At 45.4% G+C, this 22976-nt stretch overlaps 1 long non-coding RNA gene across 3 annotated transcripts in view; it reads right to left on the bottom strand.

Moving 5' to 3' along the window:
• The window catches only part of LOC109276651 (uncharacterized), a 34079-nt gene extending 23413 nt beyond the window's left edge, over positions 1 to 10666 (bottom strand). The window contains exons 1-3 of one of the 3 annotated variants that reach the window (XR_002084780.2): positions 10243 to 10666; positions 8869 to 8977; positions 501 to 726 (exon numbers count right to left, since the gene is read on the bottom strand). This is a non-coding gene — a long non-coding RNA (uncharacterized LOC109276651). Of the gene's footprint in view, positions 1 to 500; positions 727 to 3022; positions 3115 to 8868; positions 8978 to 10242 lie in introns of those variants that run through there. The other 2 variants (XR_008424534.1, XR_002084781.2) reach the window with 2 other exon arrangements.
• Positions 10667 to 22976: the final 12310 nt, after the last annotated feature.

Here is a 22976-nt window from a genome sequence, read left to right as displayed (position 1 = left end):
CGATGTAGGGCTCGAACTCACGAACTGTGAGATCATGACCTGAGCCAAAGTTGGAGACTCAACCGGATGGGCCACCCAGGTGCCCCACTACTCGGAAATTTTGAACACTCTTGCTAAGGACTATTTGTGCATGTTGAGGCAAAAGAAATGAGACAACAGACAATATGTTCAAAAGCAAAGGATAAAAGCTAAGACTGCAGGAGGAGGTCTGACAGTGCTGGAGAAGCCACCGGAAGTGGGAAGTAGGCTCCTACATGGCCATCACTGGGGCCTCAGCCTATTCCCCCCTTCGGGCTAAGCCCTAGCAAATAGGATGGTATGAGCAGAACAATGAGCGATTCCAACAGTTATCTTAACATTATTACATAAAACGTTAGGTAGAATGTTGTAGAACATGTGCAAGCATTCATATTTGAAAGATAATTTCCCTAAAGACTTTTCCTTCATTTTCTTAGGGGGTACGCACTCACGCAAACACTCACACACAACACTCTTCTAACCTGGCCGTGAAAGCCAGGTGCCCCATGGTCTCAGGGCACCTGGGCTGGTTCACTACAAATGCTCCCACTAACATGGCAGCTCTCGGCATGTGGGTGGGAGGTGGCGGTGTTTCAGGGAGCTTCATCCTCAGTTTCAGATATGAGATGTGAACAGTCGACCTAATACGCGTTTCACATTCTAGCAAATTTGGTAAAAATTTTCAGCAGTGTCTTCATCCAGGTCCATCTGGAAGTGAAAGCAAAAATAGATATAATTTGGTCTTAAAATTAAAGGAAAACGAGATTAATAAAATTTGGATTAAAATGGGTGGTATTTAACATGTATAGGAAGGGTGGAAAGCTATAAATTGGAAAGAGACGAGCGAGTTGGGCTCCTCTAGGAATTACTGGCAAACTGAAGACATGTGATCTCATGGTCCCAACCCTGTCCCTTACCAGGTCAGCTGGGACCCTCATGAGCAGAAACGCTGACAGATCTGAGCTTTGCTGCCCGTAACGCCCTGGTTTTGGGGCAGAAGATAACTACTGGTGCCATGACCCAAGAAGAGACAAGCCCCTATATTAAAAACACAACAGGGACCTCAATTCTGAACTCAAGACTCATTCATAATTATCTGAGCAACTAAAAGTATAAACTTTTTTCCTATTACAACTGATTCTCAACAGACATTCCTTCAGTATAGAAAATAAGCAATAATCGTTGGGGTACCTGGGTGGCTCAGTTGGTTCCATGTCTGACTCTTGATTTTGGCTCAGGTCATCATCTCACTCTTGGATCTCATGGTTTGTGAGTTTGAGCCCCATGTCGGGCTCTGGGCTGACAGGGAGGGACTTGCTTGGGATTCTCTCTCTCCCCCTCTCTCTGCACCCCCCTCCTCAAAACAAATAAATAAACATTAAAAAACAGAGAACAAGCAATAATTGTTCAGCCATATCTACTATGCTTTTGCCCCAGAGGCAGCCCTGCAGAGGCTGTAAATGATCCACACTCAGGAAATAATTCACACTCTCTGAAATCCGACTTAGAGTGATCAGAACCCCTAGGGTGAAGGGTTCTACAGCTCACCCCCACGTTACTGTTTAAACCTAAATATCACTAAAAAAAACAAAGAAACAAAGAAAAGAAGCCTATGTTTGATAAAATAGAAATAACCATCTTATTTATACTCATCCTGGAGCTTTTCATAGGATATTGGGGTTGGGAAAGGCTTTGGGCATGAAGCAGTTCAAGCTCAGTCCCAAGGCGTAAGATGACTTCTTCAAAACAAACAGAAAATGAAAATACTCGCCTTCAGTGACTCTGCCACCAATAACCTGGGTCTAGAGTTGTTCTAGAGTTTTGGCCTGGAGTCCGGTCTAGAGTCTAAAGAGTCTAGACTCCATGTACACCAATGACCTTCCCTCGTGAGGAAGATGGGAGGTCTGAGCACCTAACCTTGAGAACCAGGGGTTTAGTTACTAGACTGATACGATTCCCTAGAAGGCATTCCCAGAGATGTTGCTGAGTGCCAGAGGGAAAAAAAAAGAACTCTGGGCTAAAATAAGTTTGGGGGGCCACGGGTTAAACAATAAAGACAAGCGTCTCTCTCCAAAGGGACCTAAGTCTCTAACGTGCTAACGTTATGATGAATGTCTGAGGGGAAATTATGTTCCCCTAAATGATACAATCATGAAATTTTTTGTGCATAAATCATCTTCGGGTGCTGTGGTAATTTGCTAGCCGCACTTTAGAAACATTGTCTTGGAACAAAAACTAGATTAGGAGAGGTTTTTTTTTTTTTCCTCAGGTCAGTCTAAGAGTCAACCAAGAGCTTGCAAATTCCAGATGATAGTAGCACGAATGACACTTTTTGTAGAGACTATTTTCCTTTCAGGTGTCCCTGCTTGCGTGCGCGCACACACACACACACGCACGCACGCACACAAACGTGACAACGGCCTCACTCAAAAAATGTCTTCTGGCAAAATGACAAAAATGGTAAGAAGGCGAGGCAATGTTTGTGGCTGTTTCAGCCACTTTATATAGGTTACATGTGTTGGGCAGTAATCTTTGCTTCATTTCACAGGGTGAGAAATCTGAATTCTGGATCCTGCATAGGCAGTAAATACAGAACTGGGATCAAGCCTCTTTCTGCCCACATCCCATAACCTTGCTTACTTCCACCCAAAAGCTCAACAACAATAATCGCTAACTCCAAGCACCGGGCAACCGGCACTGGTCTCGCGGAGTTTGCCATTGAGGAGAATGAACAGACCCAGAGACAAATTCAGTTAAGACTGGCGTTGTAGTCACTATTGGGCTCTGTTCTCTAACATCTATTCTACCCCGAAGGGTCAAACAAAACCAATCGTGGTGACTCTATTCTGCCTGCCAGGAACTCTTTCAGCAAAGGGCATGTGACTCGATCCTTGCCAATCAGACATGAGGAGAAGTCAGCCAAGGGCTCTGGAACAGGTCTCCCCAGTCCCAAGAAAGCAACACGGAGAAAACAGTTGTGCTCGTCTTTTAGACGCTGTCGTACCTGCGCGTGATTCCCTGAACGGCTGCCATCGTCCTGCTTGAGACTGAGGAGGAAGCCCAGGCAGTGGGGAGCAGAAGGCAGAGCTGGACAAGTGGGTGGGAGGCAGATCATAAAAGGCTTTATGTGTCGGGTGACCATATAATTTACCACCCAACCCGGAGCACTTCTGAGAGTGAGCTCGGGGATGCTACTCATAAATATGTGCCTGTTAAGGCACAAAAGGGACAGATCTTCTTGCATCCGATGCCAAGGAGTGTGGGCTGTGCCTGGGTCTGGGCACTTCACAGCTTTTAAGGAAAGGAAGGCAGCTCAGTTACACCTTTCTGGCCACAGTGGGGAGAAGAGGTTCATGGAACAGGCCAAGAATTGGGATGAGGCTGGAGGCATGGTCCGTAGTAGAGAGGGGGAAGGACTGACCATGGGCATGTCATAGAGATGAGAAGGATGAAAAGTGTTTAGAAGGAAAATAACTAGGAGAACCTGGAGGCTGAGTAGCTCTGAAGGAAGAAGATGGGATTCTGAGGATGGAATCCAGTTCCTGGCATGGACGTCTACATGAAAGACGGTGTCACTTCCCAGGACTGGGGCCACGTGAAGGCCACAGTCCTCACCTCACCCCGGGGAAGGCCCCGGTGACCAAACTCTGAAGACTGGGGTAGGCTGAGCTCCCCTGGACCCGCTGAAGAGGCTTGTGTGTGAGATGGCATCTTGAAGATATTCGTAGAAAGTAAATTAGGGGTGGGGGGAAATTGTTTGTTCTGACAAAGATTAAGAACGAGAGAAAAATTTGAGGGACAAGAATCAGTTAGTGGCTCATCTATCGGACTGTCAACAAGAAAAGACTGAGGGCAACATATTGTGACGTGTCTGAGGCCCAGGACACATCAAGGAGACAAACTCTCACTTCGTGCCTGGATTTTAGATCACATGCATGCTGTGACTCTGTTCAAATCATTCCCTTTCTCCCCCAGATCAATCTGTCTCTCCCTCATTTCCTCTCCTTGTTGTCTTATCAGTTTTAATACCACTAGGGGGCCCAATTTTTATTAAGCATTCCAATGCCCGGCCGAGGCAACATATGCAATGTGGTGTTACTGGCCAGGGGATAAAATGCCCACTGCCCTATTGCTTGGGAATTCATTAACTCATTCATTTAACAAATACCTCTACTGAACACCATTATGTGATAGGTCTGTTCTTTCATCACAGAGAACAGAAAACAAGGCATGATCAGTGCATGTCCGGCCAACTTCCATGCTGTTTGTTCATGCCTGTAATCTAATCCAATAAGGACATCTGATAGGCTGGTGTTTGTCCAGAAAACACACCGCTCTCTCTCCTCCCAATTTCCCTTCCAAATCGATGACCTTATGACGCACTCTACAAGAGCCACAGAGAAAAACACGAAGAGGCTAACTGAAGTTGGCCTTGAGTGTGACCACGATCAAATAATACACAGTTTCTGTAGGCCAACGATGAGTTTTCTCTTTTCCTATTACAGCTCATCTTGCAAAAAGACCCTTCGGAGCCTAAGAAGACCTTCCCTCTTTCTGTATTCTGTCGTCGGTGCCTTCAAAACCACAGCGTCTATCGCCAACTCTCATGGCTGGTGGTGCTCAAAGCGAGAGCGGCCTTAGGATGGCTCAAAAATAGTTCACCTCTTAAGGGAAAACTCCTTTCAGTTAATGAGAGCTCTCCTATTTGGTCATTCATTCAATGTGTTTTCTATTGGCTACTCTCTATAAAGTCCCCGTCCCAGGTGTTGGGGACACAGAAAACACCCATAAATAACCCTCCCTCTTGGAGCTTTTACTCTGGCAGGGACACCAAAGAGTAAGACAGTAATTATTCAATTAATGTTTTAATCACGATTATGATGAGTGCTAGGAAGGAGTACAGGGGCTAAGAAAGCCTGGAACAGGGGACCTGACCTCATCCGGAGAGATAAGGAAGGCTTCCCGGAGGGAAAGGAGACGTCGCCAAGGTAAAAGGGGAGGTGAGTTTCTAGAAGGAAGATGAACCTGAGATAAGGGCCTTAGATGAGAAGAAGCATGGGGTTAGGGGGTCCCGAAGGAAGAGCAGTGTGGCTGGCGCTTAGAGAGAAGAAGCAGAGAAAGGTCTGGAAAAGTTGTAGAGGAGGCAGTTTTCAGTTAAACAATGTTCACGTAACTTACAGTTGACCCTCGAACCACACAGGTTTGAACTGCGTAGGTCCACCTATAAGGGGATTTTCTGCGATAAATAAGGTACAGTACTGTACATGGATTTTCTCTTCCTTATGATTTTCTTAACGTTTCCTTTTCTCTAGCTTGCTTTATTGTAGGAAGACAGCATGTAATACATATAACATACCAAATGTGTGTTAATCTACTGTTTATTTTATAGGTAGGGCTTCCGGCCAACAGTAGGCTATTAGTGGTTAAGTTTTGGGGGGAGTCTAAAGTTATATGTGGAATTTCAACTGCTTGAGGGGTCAATGCCCCAACCCCCGTGTTGTTGCTCAAGGGTCAACAGTACTTTGGGGGGATTCATACCACTGCTTCGAAGGCCTGCGATAATGGTGAGTGGACCAGGAGACTCAGACTTTTGCTGGAACGGGCACAACCAGAAAAGAAATAGGAACGTGTATGACTCATTCCTACCGAAGCCAAGGGAGGGAGTCTCTGGTGCTGCTCACCTAGTACCTGACAGTGAACAACCTTATAAGATCCTTATTCTTATATTTGTCATCTCTCTGGTGATTGCATGTACCTGGAAAATAAGCCAGAGGAAGGAAGTAGGACCAACTGATGAGCAGCGTCCTCGCAAGTTACTTCAGGGAAAAAAAGTCCCATCACGGCTGTCTCCTGCCCTCGGGCTTACGGAATATAACTTAGCACAGCCTGTGTCAACACAAGACACAAATCCCTAATCTCCTGGGACTTGAAAATGGGCTGGGAAGGCATGGATCTAAACAGACCCCTCAACCATAACTAATTCAACATGTGTTACAGACACCGCTTGGCATAGAATTATTATTCTGCTAGTTTTCCGAGTAAAAATGGAGACCAGTCACATCCAAAAGGCAGGTTAGACAGATAATAAAGGGCTAAGCCTTATGCCTACTGGAGCACCTCATCCTTTCCAAATTACCAGAGGACAGCAAACTACATCCCTAACACAAGCTCAAACGCCGATGTGAGTATAGATATACATATGCACGAGCATGTACGTTTATACATATGGAAATAGGCACATAAATATTCATTGCCATATTTCATCTGACCCAGGATACCATATTTTGTGACATGAACCATTATTTTCTAGTAAGAAAGAAAAAAAATGCTGCCAATTAAACTGACATCCTGTTGACTGGGAGACCCATCACAATTTCCAAGAAGTTAAAACATGAAAATGTAAGTGTTAGAATTGAAGAAACGAGGTCTATCTGAGGGTGTATATTGGGTGCGTGGCACACACCTACTTTTTTTCATGTCTGTTAACCTGTCCACAACCAAACATCATGTTAGAACATAGTCTTGGGTGATTGTCTCCTGTTGCCCAAATCATAAGAGATCAGAAAAAGATCACATCGGCACATTTCGACTGTGCTGACATTCCTTTATTCCCGCTGAAGTCCCACCGGATGCATGAAGCCTTTCCCGACGGATCGCCCTTCCCATCACTGCTGGAAAACCTGCGTTCGTACTACGCGATCCCAAACTCGATATAGAAAGTCTGATTTTCACCTCTCACCATTTCTGTTTTCAGTGGTGTTCCGGCATCAGGAATAAAGGTTCTTGCAAGTGTGTGTGTGTGTGTGTGTTGTGTGTACGAGGGGAGGGATTACTGGGGACCACACTTTCTATCTATCCCAGGGAGTTTTAGCAAGTACATCCGTAAATACCCATGCTCTTGACTTGTTCTCCCCCCAGCGCTCTAAAATGCAAAGTGTGAACATTCCCACTAGGTTGCTTTTTAGCGTTACTGGCTCTTTTCAAAAAGAGAAAGCCTCATAAGAAAATCGATGCAAGATTTGTCACTCGGACGACAAATCTCCCCTTCAGTAAATCCTTTACTTGGTTTGAATCCAGCCACCAATTATGTTTTTATTTATTTTTGAGACAGAAAGAGACAGAGCATGAGCAGGGGAGGGGCAGAGAGAGAGGGAGACAGAATCTGAAGCAGGCTCCGGGCTCCGAGCTGTCAGCCCAGAGCCCGACGTGGGGCTCGAACTCACGGACCGTGAGATGATGACCTGAGCCGAAGTCGGACGCTTAACCGACTGAGCCACCCGGGCGCCCCTCCAGCCACCAGCTATGAAGTATTAGTTAGGAGTAGGCACTACCGAGGTAGTGGCAGAGATGCAAAGAGAAGAGTGACACTGCTCTTGGACCCCCTCCCCGGGCCAGATGAGGGCTGGAGGCTGCTCACAGAGAGGCTGTGGGGGGCAGACACCCCAACGTGCAAGCATAATGCCCTGTGATACAAGACACATATGTCACAATGCACATGACCCAAGAAAAGTTTGGGCCATAATGGTAGCTGCTTCGGGGTGACGGTGCTGAAAAGGGTTCTGAGGCCCTAGAACTCACCCACCGATCTGTGCCACCGGAAGGCATGGCTGGGAAGGAATTCACAAACAGCACAGCTGAGCAAAGAATGACAGGTCACTCATTAACAACTTGCAACATTTTGGTCGTTGGGCCAGGGTCATGGAGAGGCAACACGGTTACTATGCTAGCATGTTTCTTGCCAGTTTGTTTGTAAGCATCCTCAAAAAGGAGAAACATTACGACAACAATAAACATATAGGAAGGACAGCAGTCTCCAGAGTGTATTCACAGGGCATTCTCGCCACAAGATGCTCTCAAAAAGGAGATCTGCGATCAAATGCATTTGGGGTGCACCGCATCGTGGGGTGGGGGGAGGGACGCCCTAACATGGGATTAGCATAACAAAGATCTTGGAGGTTTCGCGGTAAAGAATTCCCATGGAAATTTCCCTTTTTTTGTTACTGTCTACCTTCCCTCCCTTCCTTCCTTCCTTCCTTTCTTCCTTCCTTCCTTCCTTTCTTCCTTCCTTCCTTCCTTCCTTCCTTCCTTCCTTCCTTCTTTCCTTCTCCCTCCATCCTCTCCTCCTTCCTTCCTCCCTCCCTTCCTTCCTTCCTTCTTCCTTCCTTCCTTCCTTCCTTCCTTCCTTCCTTCCTTCCCTCCTTCCTTCTTCCCACCCTCTCCCTCTCCTCTCTCCTCTCCTTCCTTTCTTTCCGCCCTACTTGCTTTTATTACCAGCCAGCATTTTGCAGCAGAGTAACATTCCTACAGGACACGCTGGGGAAATAGTTTCTCCATTGATATTCCCTCATCCCCACATTTATATGTTCCCCCGAGCCAAGCAACCAACATGAGGGAAGCAGGCCGTTCTCGTAGGTGCTAAGTGCTCGCGATGGTAAATGCTAAGAGGCTCGCGCCGCGCGTGGAACGCTAGCTTGGAAAATCCTGCGTGGGCGGGACTAGACTGTCAGACAAAACCCTACTGGGCAGGACCCACCGGAATGGGTAGGATAAAGGCAAAGTAAACTCTGAAAACTCTTAAAACTTTCAATTTACATAAATAGCCGCTGTCTTCATTTCCCAGACCTGAAATGCGTCTTCTATGATCCACAGTGAATGCACTTTTATACGTAAAACATACTCCTTATTTGCCAACAGTATGATGGGCCCCCGCAGCAGCCGCATGAAAGGAAACAGGACTCCAAATGTGGACCCCTGCACCACGGGAATAAAGGCCCTGAGGGCAGGGGGGCAGGCGCTGTGAGCATCTAGAGTCATCGGACACCCACTAAGTCATCAGTATCTGCAACTTACCTCGGCCTTTTGGCTAAGATCAAGTGTAGGAAACGTTCTCTTAATTTTCTGTGAAACGAAACATCGGGTTTGACCACCACGTACTGCGTGTCCACTCTGTGAAAGGAGGCTGCAATTTGAAAGAAGGGCTCTGATCCCCGGAATCTTCTAGTATAAAAACACTGGCAGCTCTCCGGTGCCTTTACCTAGGAAATGGCTGGGGGATGGGCCGTGTCCCCAGAAGGGGGAACTTCTGGCCCCAGAGAAGCCTCAAAGTGAGACGCTTAGCCAAGGTCCCCTCACTCCAGAAAATTCTGCCCCTATAATGAACAGCATAGCATTTTGTGTGCATAGCCACTTACTGTATTTCATATAAAGGCTTGATCTTCAGTGATACCCACAGCCAAATTGCTCTATTTTATCTAGTTTAATCGTGGGTGATTTATCTTCATTATTGATCATGTATCTTTGAAACTTATGTACTATTTGTCACCTTGGTTTCCATTCATTTTAAATCTAAATTTTGATCTATTTTTCATAAGCACGATAATAATCCTGTTACATAATTACAGACCATATGATTATACATAATTACGTGATATGATTATAACTATCATATATAACCTTACCGTAATTATTTTCAGTAACAAAGTATGCTAGTCTTCATCGTCTTAACCTTAATTCTTTTCCTTGAAGTGAGGAATAGAAAATGCTGACGTTCCTGAGCTAGCCCGTGTTTGGCCTCCGCCCCGAATAAAAGAAGTCCGAGGCCTTTCTTCTTCCCTAGTCAGCGGGACAGAAGTCTGTGATCCCTTAAAGCACAACCCCTACTGAGTTCCTTGGGTTGTTTTGTTTTTTTGTTTTTTGGGGGTTTTTTTTGGCTTTCAGGCTATCACAATGTCCCCATCGGGGCAGAATTCATAAAGGAAATCTAGTTCCTTGTGTGGTTAAATGAGAAGCCCCTAATATCCTCTGGGGAAGGTCAGGTAAATAGCCTTAGACTCACCATCACGGCCCTTGGCAACTCATTATTTATTTTTTACTTATTTATTTTAATAAACACTAATATAGCAGTAGCTGCTGTATGCCAGATACTGTTCTAAGCATTTTATAAATACTGACCCAGAACTTCCCCCCAAAAGAGTAATGAGCCCCACCTCAAGGAGCGCTCAGAAGAGCTGAGAGAGCTATGTTGCCATCTTATTTTTAGAACTTGCACTAAGTCCCTCGGCAAGGAAATCTCGGAACAAAAACTCAGAGTCCCCAACACATAAATCAATATTAGAAAAAGAACGAGAGCAGAAAGTCACAGCCTTGCGGGCCCCTCCCTTGTTATAATTTCATTGCACCCGCTGTTCTGACCCCTTCCAGAACTTTCTGGGAGCAAAAGTTTACCTGATGAACCCAGGGGAAACACCAAGAAGCAGTAGTTGGTGCTGGAACAATGGTTCCTGAAGTGTGATCCAGGAAACTCGGGCAGAGGGCCCACGAGGTCAAAACTATTTCCACAGCAATACATTACTGCCTTTCCACTCTTTTCTCTCACAAGAATATATAGACCCAAAGTTTCCAAAAGCTCCATGACGTGTGGCTCCACAACATCCCCCAGAAGCTGCTGGACCTCCGGCCACCTCTGCCGGTCCGCCCTGTGGGATGCTGGGTGACTCACACACGACATGAAACAAAGGGAATGAGCAGACACGCTGAGCTCACCCAGAGCTGGCCTGCCCCCAGGCCGTGCAAATTCTCTTTCCCGCGCCCGTAAGGCAGGCTCTGCCACCAGAGCGAAGGCTGACGACATGCATCCGTGCAGGGTGATCTCAGTTCACAGAGAAAGGACCAGCAAAATCTACTGGGAGCCTCAGGCCCAGTTTGCCGGAAATAAAGCCTATCCGGTAATCCCTGTGTGCACGTGACTCAAATAGTGCACACGTGGGAAGGGAAAGGGTAGCAGTGGGCTATTTATTGACCTTAGGTAAGTAGAGTCTCCTCTGTACCTTAGTCACCCCCTCTGGAATATGGAGATATCCCAGGTGCCTCGCAGGCTTGTGAGCTAATACAGATAGTCTGGTACAGTGCCAGAACAGATAGCCGTTGCTTTATTACCATTCGTTAGATACATGAGAGGCCCCAGCGAGCTTCAGAGCGTGCAAGAATGAGCTCCCTGTCAGTGGAAGGCCACGAACCCCCATTCACTGCTCTAGAATGTTCCCTCATGCCACCTAGCAACACTCGGGTTCTACCCCGTCCTCCCGGCAATCTTGCTCAAGTGGCTGCAATGTGCTTTGTGAAACGATGGTGGTTATCTGGTGGTCAGTCTCATCATCAGGAATTAAATGGTAATAAAGAGACTCTTTTGCTGCGATTTCCACATCACCGAAACAGGCCTCCCCTGTGGGCTGAAGCCACACTCAGAAAGTCAGCGGAGTATATGGAAGAGCTGGAAGGTTCCTGGCCTATGCTGTGCTGCCTGTCCTCAGGACTGAAATGAGATTTCAAGGCACCGCAGGATGACGTCCAGATGAGCTGAGATGGATGGTCAGAGTGACAAAGGGCACACAAGAAACAAAACTTTTCTTTTAATGTTTATTTTTGAGAGAAAGAGACAGACAGAGTGCAAGCAGGGGAAGGGCAGGGAGAGATGGGGACACAGATCTGAAGCAGGCTCCAGGCTCTGAGCTGTCAGCACAGAGCCCAATGCAGGACTCGAACTCACGAACCCGACCCAAAGGCAGATGCTTAACCTACTAAGCCATCCAGGCACCCCCAGAACTGGACCTTGAAAACCAGCTCACTTTTGGACATGTTATGGTGATACTGTGATTAATAATAAGAAATACACATTTGGTCTTCGTCCCCCATTCCTGGCACAGAGCTCCTAAAATCCTCGGAATTTCTTAAGTGAAAGGCAAGAAGAAACAACAGACACCAGAATCCAAAGAGACCTGTGGCTGTGGCTGTAGCTATGAGAGGGCACCTGCTGAGGCTGTGGCCTTCAGTAAAACATAGCCTCTTCCCAACTTTGGCCCAGCAGGGAGGGACCCAAGGAAGTAAATACTCCAATCCTCCTTTTCTCCCATCTTGCCATCTCACCTCCTCCTTCCAATGGCTAAAACCAACTGGAAGCCAGATGGCAGGGGGCTCTGGTAGATCGTTTATAATGACAGCATCTCTAGCCACACAGCAGCATGGACCAAGGGGCCGGGTGGATCTGGAGGTGTATACAAAGAACAAGGATGAAGAAATGCACCCTAGAGAACCCCAACATTTAGATGTCAAAGGGAAAAGGAACTTGCGAAGGAATCACTGGCAAGGTAGAAGGACCATCAGGAAGGAAAGCACCGAGTCCTGGAAGCTAAGTGAGAAAAGGTTTCGCTAAAGTAGAAGTGATCCACGGAGTCAAACGCTGCTGAAGGCTCCAGAAGATAGACTCCATGCCAAGAAGCAGTGAAGGTCATTGTTGAGGTGGTTAAGAGCTGTTTGGGTAGAGGGGTGAGAGTGAAAGTCTGAAGTGGATTTAAGAGAGGAAGGGAGGAGAGGCATTGAAGACAGACATTCAAGACAGGTCTTCTGAATGTTGCTACAAGAAGAGCAAAACACTGGAGTTGTAAGTTGCCTGGGTGAATGGAGTAAAGAGGTTTTGGTTTGACTGATTTTTGTAAAGAAGGAAAACGCTGACACATTGATTCATTCATTCCAAGTATTACTAATTGCCTATTCCAGCCTGAAAAAAATCCAATTTTTGTAGTATCCCAAGACTTTGAATCCTATTAAAACATCCATGCCCAGGGGCGCCTGGGTGGCTCAGTCGGTTAAGCGTCTGACTTCAGCTCAGGTCATGATCTCGCGGTCCGGGAGTTTGAGCCCCGCGTGGGGCTCAATGCTAACAGCTCAGAGCCTGGAGCCTGCTTCGGATTCTGTGTCTTCCTCTCTCTCTGACCCTCCCCCGTTCATGCTCTGTCTCTCTCTGTCTCAAAAATGAATAAACGTTAAAAAAAAATTTAAAAAACATAAAATAAAACATCCATGCCCAGCAGCATTTCTCATCATAGAAATGTTCCTTTCATAATATGCAATACCCATTCCTCCCCCATTCACCCTATTCCACCTCCCCTCGTGTTTTGCCACCACGATTTTGTACTTCAAGGACAAAACGAGGCAGAAAAGTGAAGACTTTCACTCCAAGGATACATCTAGACTATAGAAGTTACCTTGAAAAGAGGCCAGAGAAAAATGCTTTCCTGTCCGGCGTAGGATCAAGCAGGATTCCAGCATTTAGTTGCGCATAGTGTAATCTCCAAGTTGTAAACGGAACACAAACGTGGTATTGTTAGCTGCAACTAGTAAGACAAGATTAGGCCCCTCCTCCCAAACAAGGGAAACGCACTATTCTTTTCCAAGGAAAAGAAGATAGAGGGCGTGGTGTCCAGTATCCCCAGGGTCAACTGTCTACCTTCTATGCAGATACATTTGCTCTATCTTGCGGAAGGGACCTCCCCTGAAGGGAAATTGCATATAGTGTGCTGCCCTGAGAGATTTAATGTAGGAGTTAGAAGTACAGAATCTGGAAACTAGACTGGCTGGGGTTGAACCCTGACGCTATTGCTTACTAGCTCTATACCTTGGGCAAGTTACCCTCTGCCTCGTATGTAATACGTGAATAATGATGGTGCCTACCCCATAGCGTTAAAATCACCAGAAAAATACACATCGCATACTTAGAGCTGTACCCAGTACCTGGTTAATGTTATTTAATTGTTTAACATAGCTTTCTCCAAGACTGTCTCTGAGCTCATGGGCACCATTTAGGGGCCGCTGGGTGGAAGGCAGTGTCTCTTCCCGGAGGTTGGGGTGCCTGGAAGGCTGAGGATTCGCTGGGTGTGGCCAAGGTGCTCTCAAGCACTAAAGAGCTGTTCTAGTTAATACAGGGTATAGGGAAATACAGTCAGTGCTGTGTAATTTTAATTAAACCCGTTAAATCTAGCACCAGCATAGACTGTAAGTGCCGGCTTCCAAAAGTAACAAAATGTATCGGTTAATGTCTAAAGCCCTGCCTCTTCGTGGGCCTGCGCTGGAAAGGCAAATGAGCCAAACATCCAGAAACAGAGTCAACAGGATGAGGCACTGGAGTTCTGGTGGTCTTTGATCCCATCCATATTCGAAAGGTAAATGATTCTTCCCTCCAATCGGTTAGTCGCCCAGCAAGAACTGACAGAAGCCAGCCAGTGCGCTCCACAAGCTCCCTCCCCCCAGTTCCTGTCCCACTTGATCATTAGATCTAAATAGAAGATAATCAGATCTCCTCTCCGCGGAGAGAAGGGTACACGGCACACAACTGGAAACCATCCCGGATCCCCGGGGTCAGGACCACCGGCTCCCGTTCTGAGCGGAGTCAGAGCTGGTCGTGCCCATCACGCCTGGATCACTGCTTGGATCTGCGTGGCGGCGGGACTCCGGTTGCTGCTGAATCTGATTGATTCAACTGCACGTTCGCTGAGCCCTCTCCCCCCATCCCCCGCGGGGCGCCATGGGGCGAGGGTGGGGGGGGGGGCGGCGAGCTTAGGGGATCGGGTCGCCATCGCCCCGGGTGGAGCCGGCAGGTGCCTCCGGTGGGGTCCGCGGGAGGGCGCTCACCCTCTCGCCCCTTGACCAAGACCACCCTCCTCCTCCGCGCGGCGGGCAGAAGAGCGAGCACCCAGCGGGGGGGCCACAGATTCCCAGAGTTGATTTCCACCCGCGACGACCCCTGCGGCCCGGCCCACAGCGCAGCCCCGGGTCCCCGGCACGCTCGCCCTCCGTGGCCCGCGCCACTCCCGGCGGGAGGGTGACCCCTACTGGCCGAGACGCGCGGCGGGGCCCCTTGGGCCACCTGGCTCCCAGGCTGCACCTGTGCGTCCCCCGCCACAGACTCCAGCTGTTCCAGAGCTTTTTTCCCCACGAGCTAACATTTTGAATCATTGTTTCACTTGTTCTTTCGCTTCCTTTTGAATATAAAAATCGAGTCAGTGTATCATTTTCGAGTTCACGTTCCAATCCCTCCATTGCCACGACACTCCTAATTTCAGTTGCCTTCCAGAAAACTCTCCATTTGTCTTTCTTTGTTTCCAGGCGGAAGGGGCAAGTAATCTGGGTTTTGGTAAGGAGTTATATGTACTATGACAGGATATGTAATTTCATGATGTAGAAGAGGTGATCCCCTTCTACCGCCTGTGGTTAAAACTGAACGTCTATAAAATATTTCAATTTCTTCCCGTCACTTTTTCTCTGCTACTCAGGGCCGTCTTCCCAAATATCCACCCTCAGAGAGGTGGCAAGGGCCGTGTTGGATACCTGGGGACAGAGAAATCTGAGCCAACCATTTAATATCCTCGAGATTTTTTTTTCTTTTTGAGTAATACATGTTGGCAATTAAAGATAAAATATATAAACTACAAAGTCAGTGCAAGAGAAACGCAGAGAAAAGCCCCTGTCTAGTTTATCTTCCCAGAAAAACCAGTCACTGTCACAAAACCCTGGTTTCTTTCTGTCCTTCGAGATTCTGTGTGTGTGTGTGTGATGTGTGTGTGTGCGCGCGCGTGTAACACAAATGGAAGCAAAATATACACACTTCACAGCATCTTTTTATTCACTTAATAACATCAACCCATATATACCTCCTTACAGTCTTTTTACTTAAGGATTTTTAATCATTTTATTACTTTAAATATTTTCATTACATTTTTATGGCTATGACATCGTTCTTTACCCAGTACCCTCGTGGCTAGATAAAGATGTTTAAGTTGTTTCTACTCTTTTGCTGTTACAGGACCAAAAAAAATATGCTGCAATGAATGTTCTTGTCTAAAATCCTTGTCTGAAATTCCGAAGCCCGAACAGCTTTAAAAAATGCAAGTCTCTTCAAATTTTTGGCACGCTCATTTGGCAGCTAAACTATAGCTTGAACCAATGTAAGGCTATTTATACTCTTTATACTACTTAATGTGAATTCATATATCTTTTTGCTGACATGTTACTGGGTTTCATTACAGGTTGTTATCCCAACTCCCACTGGAGTTGTTGCAAAAAAAAAATACTGTGTTGTATGCACAGACTTATCTTTCTAAAATGCAGGCAATTTTAAGTTCTAAAGCACATTCAGCACTAACGGTTTTAGAGCGGTGATGGTAGCCCTGTATAGATATTTTGGTACATACTTATGAGTTTGTATCTTCAGGATACATTTGCAAAAGTAGAGTTGCTAATGATATGTGCATTTGAAATTTTGACAGACTGTCAAATTGTTCTTCAAAGGGGCAAACGATTTACATCACAGACAGGATTAAATAAAAATGCCTGTTCTTTCACCCCCATACAAAACCTTTCTGATATTTGCTAATGTGATCAGTGAAAAGATAGTAACTTGCATAGTTTTGAGTTCATTTTATTATGGGTGAGATTAAGCATCTTTAGAATTCACCCTGATTTTATGCACCTTCTTTAAGTAGTAGGTTAATTACACCATTGACTCTCAACATGTGTGCCAAATATTTTTTTCCCAGTTTGTGTTTTCGTTTGGTTTTATGATAATTTATTGTACAGATATAATTTATTTTGTAATTGTATTTATTCATCACTGCTCCAACTGGAATTTAATTTGATGTAAGGAATTGTTTGCCTGCCATAACAAATTGTCACAAAGTCAGCAGTTTAAAAAATGTATTGTCTCTCGATTGTGTAGACCAGAAGTCCAGCACGGTTGATATTAGAATCAGCACAGCCTGGGGGCACCTGGGTGGCTCAGTCGGTTAGGCAACTGACTTCAGCTCAGGTTATGATCTTGCAGTTCGTGAGTTCGAGCCCTGCATCGGGCTCTGTGCTGACAGCTCAAAGCCTGGAGCCTGCTTCAGATTCTGTGTCTCCCTCTCTCTCTCTCAAAAATAAATGAATATTTTTAAAAAATTAAAAAAAAACCAGGGGCGCCTGGGTGGCTCAGTCGGTTAAGCGGCCGACTTCGGCTCAGGTCATGATCTCGCGGTCTGTGAGTTTGAGCCCCGCGTCGGGCTCTGTGCTGATAGCTCAGAGCCTGGAGCCTGTTTCGGATTCTGTGTCTCCCTCTCTCTGACCCTCCCCCGTTCATGCTCTGTCTCTCTCTGTCTCAAAAATAAATAAACGTTAAAAAAAATTTTTTTTTGAAAAAAAAAAAAAAAAAAAAAAACCAGCACAGCCTGATTCAGAGTCTCACTGGGCTAAAATCAAGGTATTGGCCAGGCAGGATTCTAGCTCCTTGCACAGGAGGTCTGAAGTCCCTCTTTTCCTGGTGTTTGTCAGGTAGGGGACCAACCTCGGCTTCTACAGGACACCTATCCTCTCCGGTCACATGGCCCTTCCCACAATATGATGGTTTGTTTCTTGAGCAGCCACAGACTCCCATCTACTCTAGCTTCGGTCTGACTTGAGCTCTATTTCTCTTCTGCTTATAAAGGCTCGTGTGTTTACACTGGGCCCACTTCAAAATTCTGGGATCATCTCCCTATCTGAAGGTCAACCGTGCCCAAAGACGACGCAACCGTGAGAGTCACTCTGGGCAAAGATCACGGGGCACGTTTTGAATTCTGCCTACCACAAGCAATGCGGAACTCCAAAACAACTCCAACTTCTTTCGATTGTTAGGCAGTTGTCCCCAGATTATCTTGAAGAAACCACCGACACCAATTTGTTTGGTTGTTTGAAATTCAGAGGTCTGGACAATTCAGGAATTCGATGATCTGAGTGGAACTCAACCCATACCTTTCGCCACCTCAACTCCTCTAGGAGCAAGAGATCAGTATTTGTCAATTCTAAAACTCCCGGAAGTCAGAATAGTCCCATTCTGGGGCCAGGCCCACGGACTCCAGATGAAAGGTCCAGGGCTCAGTGGTGCCACGTGAGGGAAGAAAGAGTGGAAACTCAGGTGTGTGGCTGTTCCATGAAGAGCTCACCCCTGTAGAGATGAGGGAAGGGTCTGGATCTTGTAGGTTCAGTACTCATTAGACTCTGGGAGTGACAGCCAGAGAAAATTGAGCCCCGGGGGCTTCAAGGCATTGGAGCACTGCTGGCAGCTCCCCCCCCCCCCCGCCCCCCCGCCATCTACCCCCCACCCGGCACCCTGCGGGAAAGACCTAGTTGCTTGTATTTCCAGAGACTTGGCTTCAACTTCAACTTGGCCTCCACTGAAAAAGTGACCCTCAAGCGGCTGCAGCCTTTGAACAGCTGAGCAGTTAAAAATGACAGAGAAGCCAGGACAGCATTTGGGAGGATCGCGATGTCATTTACTCAAGCTGTTAAACTGTTGTATTTTGTAAAGGATAGTTGTCATCACATCGTCCTTCTGTCCACATCTCCATGTGTGCTTCCAAGAACTCCAGTGCTCTCGTCTTGACTTTTGTTTTGTTGTTGTGGATAGTTTGGTTTCTGGACACTCGGCAGGACAGCCTGGTCATGATAACCCTATTCCTGTACAGTCTTTGATCCAGTCCCTTACTAACAATCTGCCAGCTCTCTCCCTGGCTGGCTATTTGCTATCTTCCTCATCCATTTCTACTCTGAACTTTAAAATCCAGCTCTGATCCCCTCCTTGTGCCGGAATTGTCGTAGATGACCGAGAATGAAATGACTTACCCTTAACTCGTTATAACGGATTTCTCTGTAAATCTCTCTGGAATGAGCTTGCCTCCAGTTGTAAGCAAGGAAAAAATAAGTACTGTCTTGAAATCAAATACTCCCTCCTTTCTTTTCCTTCCCTCCTATTCCTCATAGCTATTCTTTTCAAATCCCCACACATCCAGCCAGGCTCAGAACTAAAGCATGTGATGGGATTTTTTGTATTGTTTTTTATTTATTGGGTTTTTTTTTAATATCTTATAATCTTACTCATAGGCACAAATAAAAAACCACTTTCCCTTTCTAAAAGTCTCAGAAATGAGAAAATACATGCTTGTGAATAAATATGCTTTCTTTTCAATTACAGAATGTAAATGTTTACAAATGGAGATCCTTTTGTAATCAAAGACATAGAGAATATAGCATCAGTCCAGTTGTTAAATAGAACGGGATAGAGTTACTTCCTAGCCTAAGGAAGTAAGGAATCTTAAGGAAGAAAGAAATCTGCGTATAGCCTATATCTAAAGAAAGAAATCTGCGTATAGCCTATATCTAAAGTTGTACCTGTGACACCTATCCACAGGTAAACTCATTTATGAATCACTAACAACAACAACAACAACAACAAATGTGGTTCTTAAACATCAAGAGTCTCTGGGGCTTTTCTTTCCCACTACAAACCCTCTATAAAACTTCCCAGAATTCCTGTCCTTGAAGCAGGAGTCAAACTGGATAGCAAGGAATAACCCCCAGGAAGACTGAGATGGGCCCTCTCTAATCCAGTATTCTACCGTCCATCATCAACAGACCCTTGTCTGTATTTCATAGCGATAAAAAACATGATTTATCAGATAATGGAAAGAACTCAGATTTTCAGGTGCCAGGTAAGAAACATGCATTTTGGGGGGTAGGGGAGGTGGGGTGGAGTTTCATTACTAGGAATAGAGCTCACTCTGCACTCAAGTTGTACTTACTACTTTTTAATTCTTTTCCACAAGAAGGAATCATATCGCACAAAGTGTTTTGAAGGTGGCAGTAACAGCAGAAAGAACCTCCGTAAATTCTGGCTTGGTACTCCCAACACCATTCCACAGTAAGAGAGTGAAACCAAGGAGCGCCTGGGCGGCTCAGGCAGTTAAACGTCCGATTCTTGATTTCGGCTCAGGTCATGATCTCGCGCCTGGTGGGATCGCCCAGTGTCAGGCTCCTTGCTGACAGCATGAAGCCCGCTTGGGATTCTCTCTCCCTCTCTCTGCCACTCCCCCACTCACGCTCTTTCACTCTCTCTCAAAATAAATAAAAAACATTTAAAAAATCTTTAAAGAAAAAAAGAGTGTGAAATTGTCATATAGTTCGTTTCTTTTTTAATATGGCTACAATAAAACAGTCGATTAAGGCTATAAAACAGAAATAGCAAGGAGCAGGATATTTTTATCCAAATAAATGTTTGTTTAATCAATTGTTTATATATTTACTTATGTGACAAGTACTTATCAAGAGCCCACTATGTGCCAGGCACTGATTTAGTGTTGGGGATACAACAATGAACAAGAACAAAAAGTCCCCCAACCCTCCTGGAGCTTATACTTTGATAGGGTTAAAAGGCAACAAACAAGACAAGTAAGTAAAATACATATGATAGGTAGTAATGAGTGGGAAAGAAGAAAAAAGGGGAAGGTGAGAAAACTTGACAGGCGTGATGAGATTTCAGACGAGGAGATCAGAAAGGAGTCCACTGAGAATCAGGGCAGAAAACAAATGAGAAGCAAAACCCATGAACTAAGCACCCTAATTACCTCCCTCCCCCGCACAACCCCAAGGAAACAACTGCAGGAGAGGAGCACACACAATACACAACCTTGAACTATGTACATGTGCACACAATCTAGCTTAGGAAATATATAGACACCGATGCAAAACCCATGCTGTGCCCGCTTTCAAAAGTAACCAGTATCCTTAACTTGATGTAACGTTCGCTTTCTACATATGAACGTGTTCTTAAACTATGAGTGGAACCAAACTGTATACATCCTTCCAAAGTTTGTCTTTATTCAATATTACATATTTGTAGATGTATCCCTATTGACACAAATATCTCCAGGTCATTAGCTTTAAAGTGCTCTGCAGAATTTTATCGTCTAACTACTCTCTTGCTAACAGTCATGTAACTTTCTGACGAGCAGGAATGCAAGTGGCTTTTTAAAAAAATTAATTCGTACCCCTCTTTTGTTGATCCTTTTGATTTCTACGTCGTCTGCAAAGATGTGGCTACTTTGCTTCTTGCTTTCTGATCCTTACACGTTATTTCTTTGTCTTGTTTTATACTCTGGCTCAAACTTTCAGTACCGTGTTGAAAAGAAATGGGCAGAGTAGACATATGTACTTTGTGCCTGTCTTTTAAAAAAATGCTCTCCATTATTTCCTTGAATGTGGCATTATGGGTACTTGCCATGTCCGGATATGAAAGTTCCTTTCTTATTACTGATCTCTTCAGATGTTTTTATTATGCATGAGTGTTGACATATTAAATCTATTTCTGCATCTACCGAGAGGAGCATATTACTTTTCCTCCTTATTCTTTTAACATCATAAATTATTAACTCTTCTGGTGCTCAGCTATCCTGTATTTTCAGTGTAAATACAACTTGGTCACATTTAGTTTTGTTTATTAATATATTGCTGTATTCAGTTACAACATCTTTGTAACCATGTTAAATGAACTCAGCCTACGATTTTCCTTCAAAGTATTACACTTGTCTGGGTTTAGTAAAGGTGTTCTGCTGGCTTCATAAAATGGTCTTGGAAACAAGAGTTAAAGTGAACCACAATCTCTTTCTTCTGAACGGTATCTTGAACATCTGTAATCAACTCTTGCAGCTCGCCTATTTCTACCTAGCCTTCTTTCCTCCTGAAACTAGCCACTTTTATTATTGTTTGATAAAGTCGGTGTTTAAGTCTTTATCTACATGCTTGCAAATATCTTCACTCACTATTCCTTGGTGCATCTCACTTTTGCCTTGTGGGATTCAATTTTCTGCCTCAAATACACCTTTTAGGAATCTTTTCCAAAAACGGGATGTTAGAGGTAAAGGCTTTCGTGAAGGGTTAGAGATCAACTTGCAACTTTTGTCTTAAAATTTTATTTCAGCCTCACTCCTGAGTTACAGTTCAGATGGGTCTAATGTCACTCAGTGCTTACTATTTTCCTGTCTTTTCGAACATAACCCTGGAAGAAATCTGCTGTCAATCTCATGAACTCTCATTGGTAATCTCTTTTCTCTGATTGGCAAGCCAGCTTCTCGGGGTCTCTCCAGTTTACTGGGTCTAAGTTTGTTTGGGTTTGAGACTTGTCATTTCCCCCCAGTCTCCTGTGATCACGGCTGCCATCAATTCTGACGAATGCTCAGCTCTTCTCTCTTCAAATATTGCCTTTTTCCCGTTTCTCAATTCCTTCCGTTGGGAACACCTATTAAATGCGTTTGGGAATCCCCATTCTATCGCCCACATGCTCACTTTACATCCTCAAAACCTAACAGGGCCTGGGGCAGAGCCAGCGCCCCAAACATACCTGCACCATGAATGAACTACTCATATTGAACCCATCGTGGAAATCGGAATAAATGCACCAGTCCACAGAAATCTGATCAGCCATTTAGAAGAGGAAGCTCAGGCATCACCTGGAGCTCAACTTCCCAGGAGTCGAATCTTCTTCAATCTAGTAGCCACGTTCAGATACAGAGACAGTGAAATCTGAGACGATTTAATGACAAGAACCAATTGTTGAGGTATGCCACTTGGGGTATGTACTTGGTGGGGGCCGGGGGAGCTGTGATTTGTTCTCTATTTCAAAGAAACCTGATAAAATGGCTCAGAAAATATGCAGAGCCCCAACCCACTGACGCCTCATAAATGGCAGGATACCGGGATTTAGTTCATGTTTCAAGTCTCCTCTGGGGCACTTCCTGTAGAACAGAAATGAATAATAGTTTGTGCTGACTGTGCATCTACTAGGATATAGTCTCACAATCCTTCGAGGTTGCACTGGTAGCAATATTAAATATTTTGTAGTTAAATCCAGGTATAAATGGAAGAGATTTGCCCTAAGTCGTTAAGTTAGTTAATGACTGAACCCAAATTTGATCCAGTGTCCGCCCAGCCCCAGAATCCACTCTTCCCCTGGTACCATCCTGCTGGTCTGGATGCTGCCAACCAATTCTCAGTCAGATGGGACACGGACAGTCATCACCGTACGTGGCACCATTTGAACCAGGATGTTCCGGCCTGTTGATCTCTGATAAAAACTGTATGGCTGGGGCGCCCGGGTGGCTCGGTCGGTTGAGCATCCGACTCCTGATTCTGGCTCAGGTCATGACCTCACAGTTTGTGAGTTCGAGCCCCACGTGGAGACTGCCCGGGATTCTCTCTCCCCTCTCCCCTTCTCCTCCGCTCACATTCTTTCTCCGTCTCTCTCTCTCTCAAAATAAACATTAAAAAAAAACATACTGTCACCA

Source organism: Panthera pardus, unplaced genomic scaffold (genome assembly GCF_024362965.1).
Source record: "Panthera pardus isolate Hobbes unplaced genomic scaffold, ASM2436296v1 HiC_scaffold_21, whole genome shotgun sequence".
NCBI classification, from domain to species: Eukaryota; Metazoa; Chordata; class Mammalia; order Carnivora; family Felidae; genus Panthera; species Panthera pardus.
The sequence above is the reverse complement of the archived record's forward strand: the minus strand, read 5'-3'. Positions and strand labels throughout refer to the sequence as shown.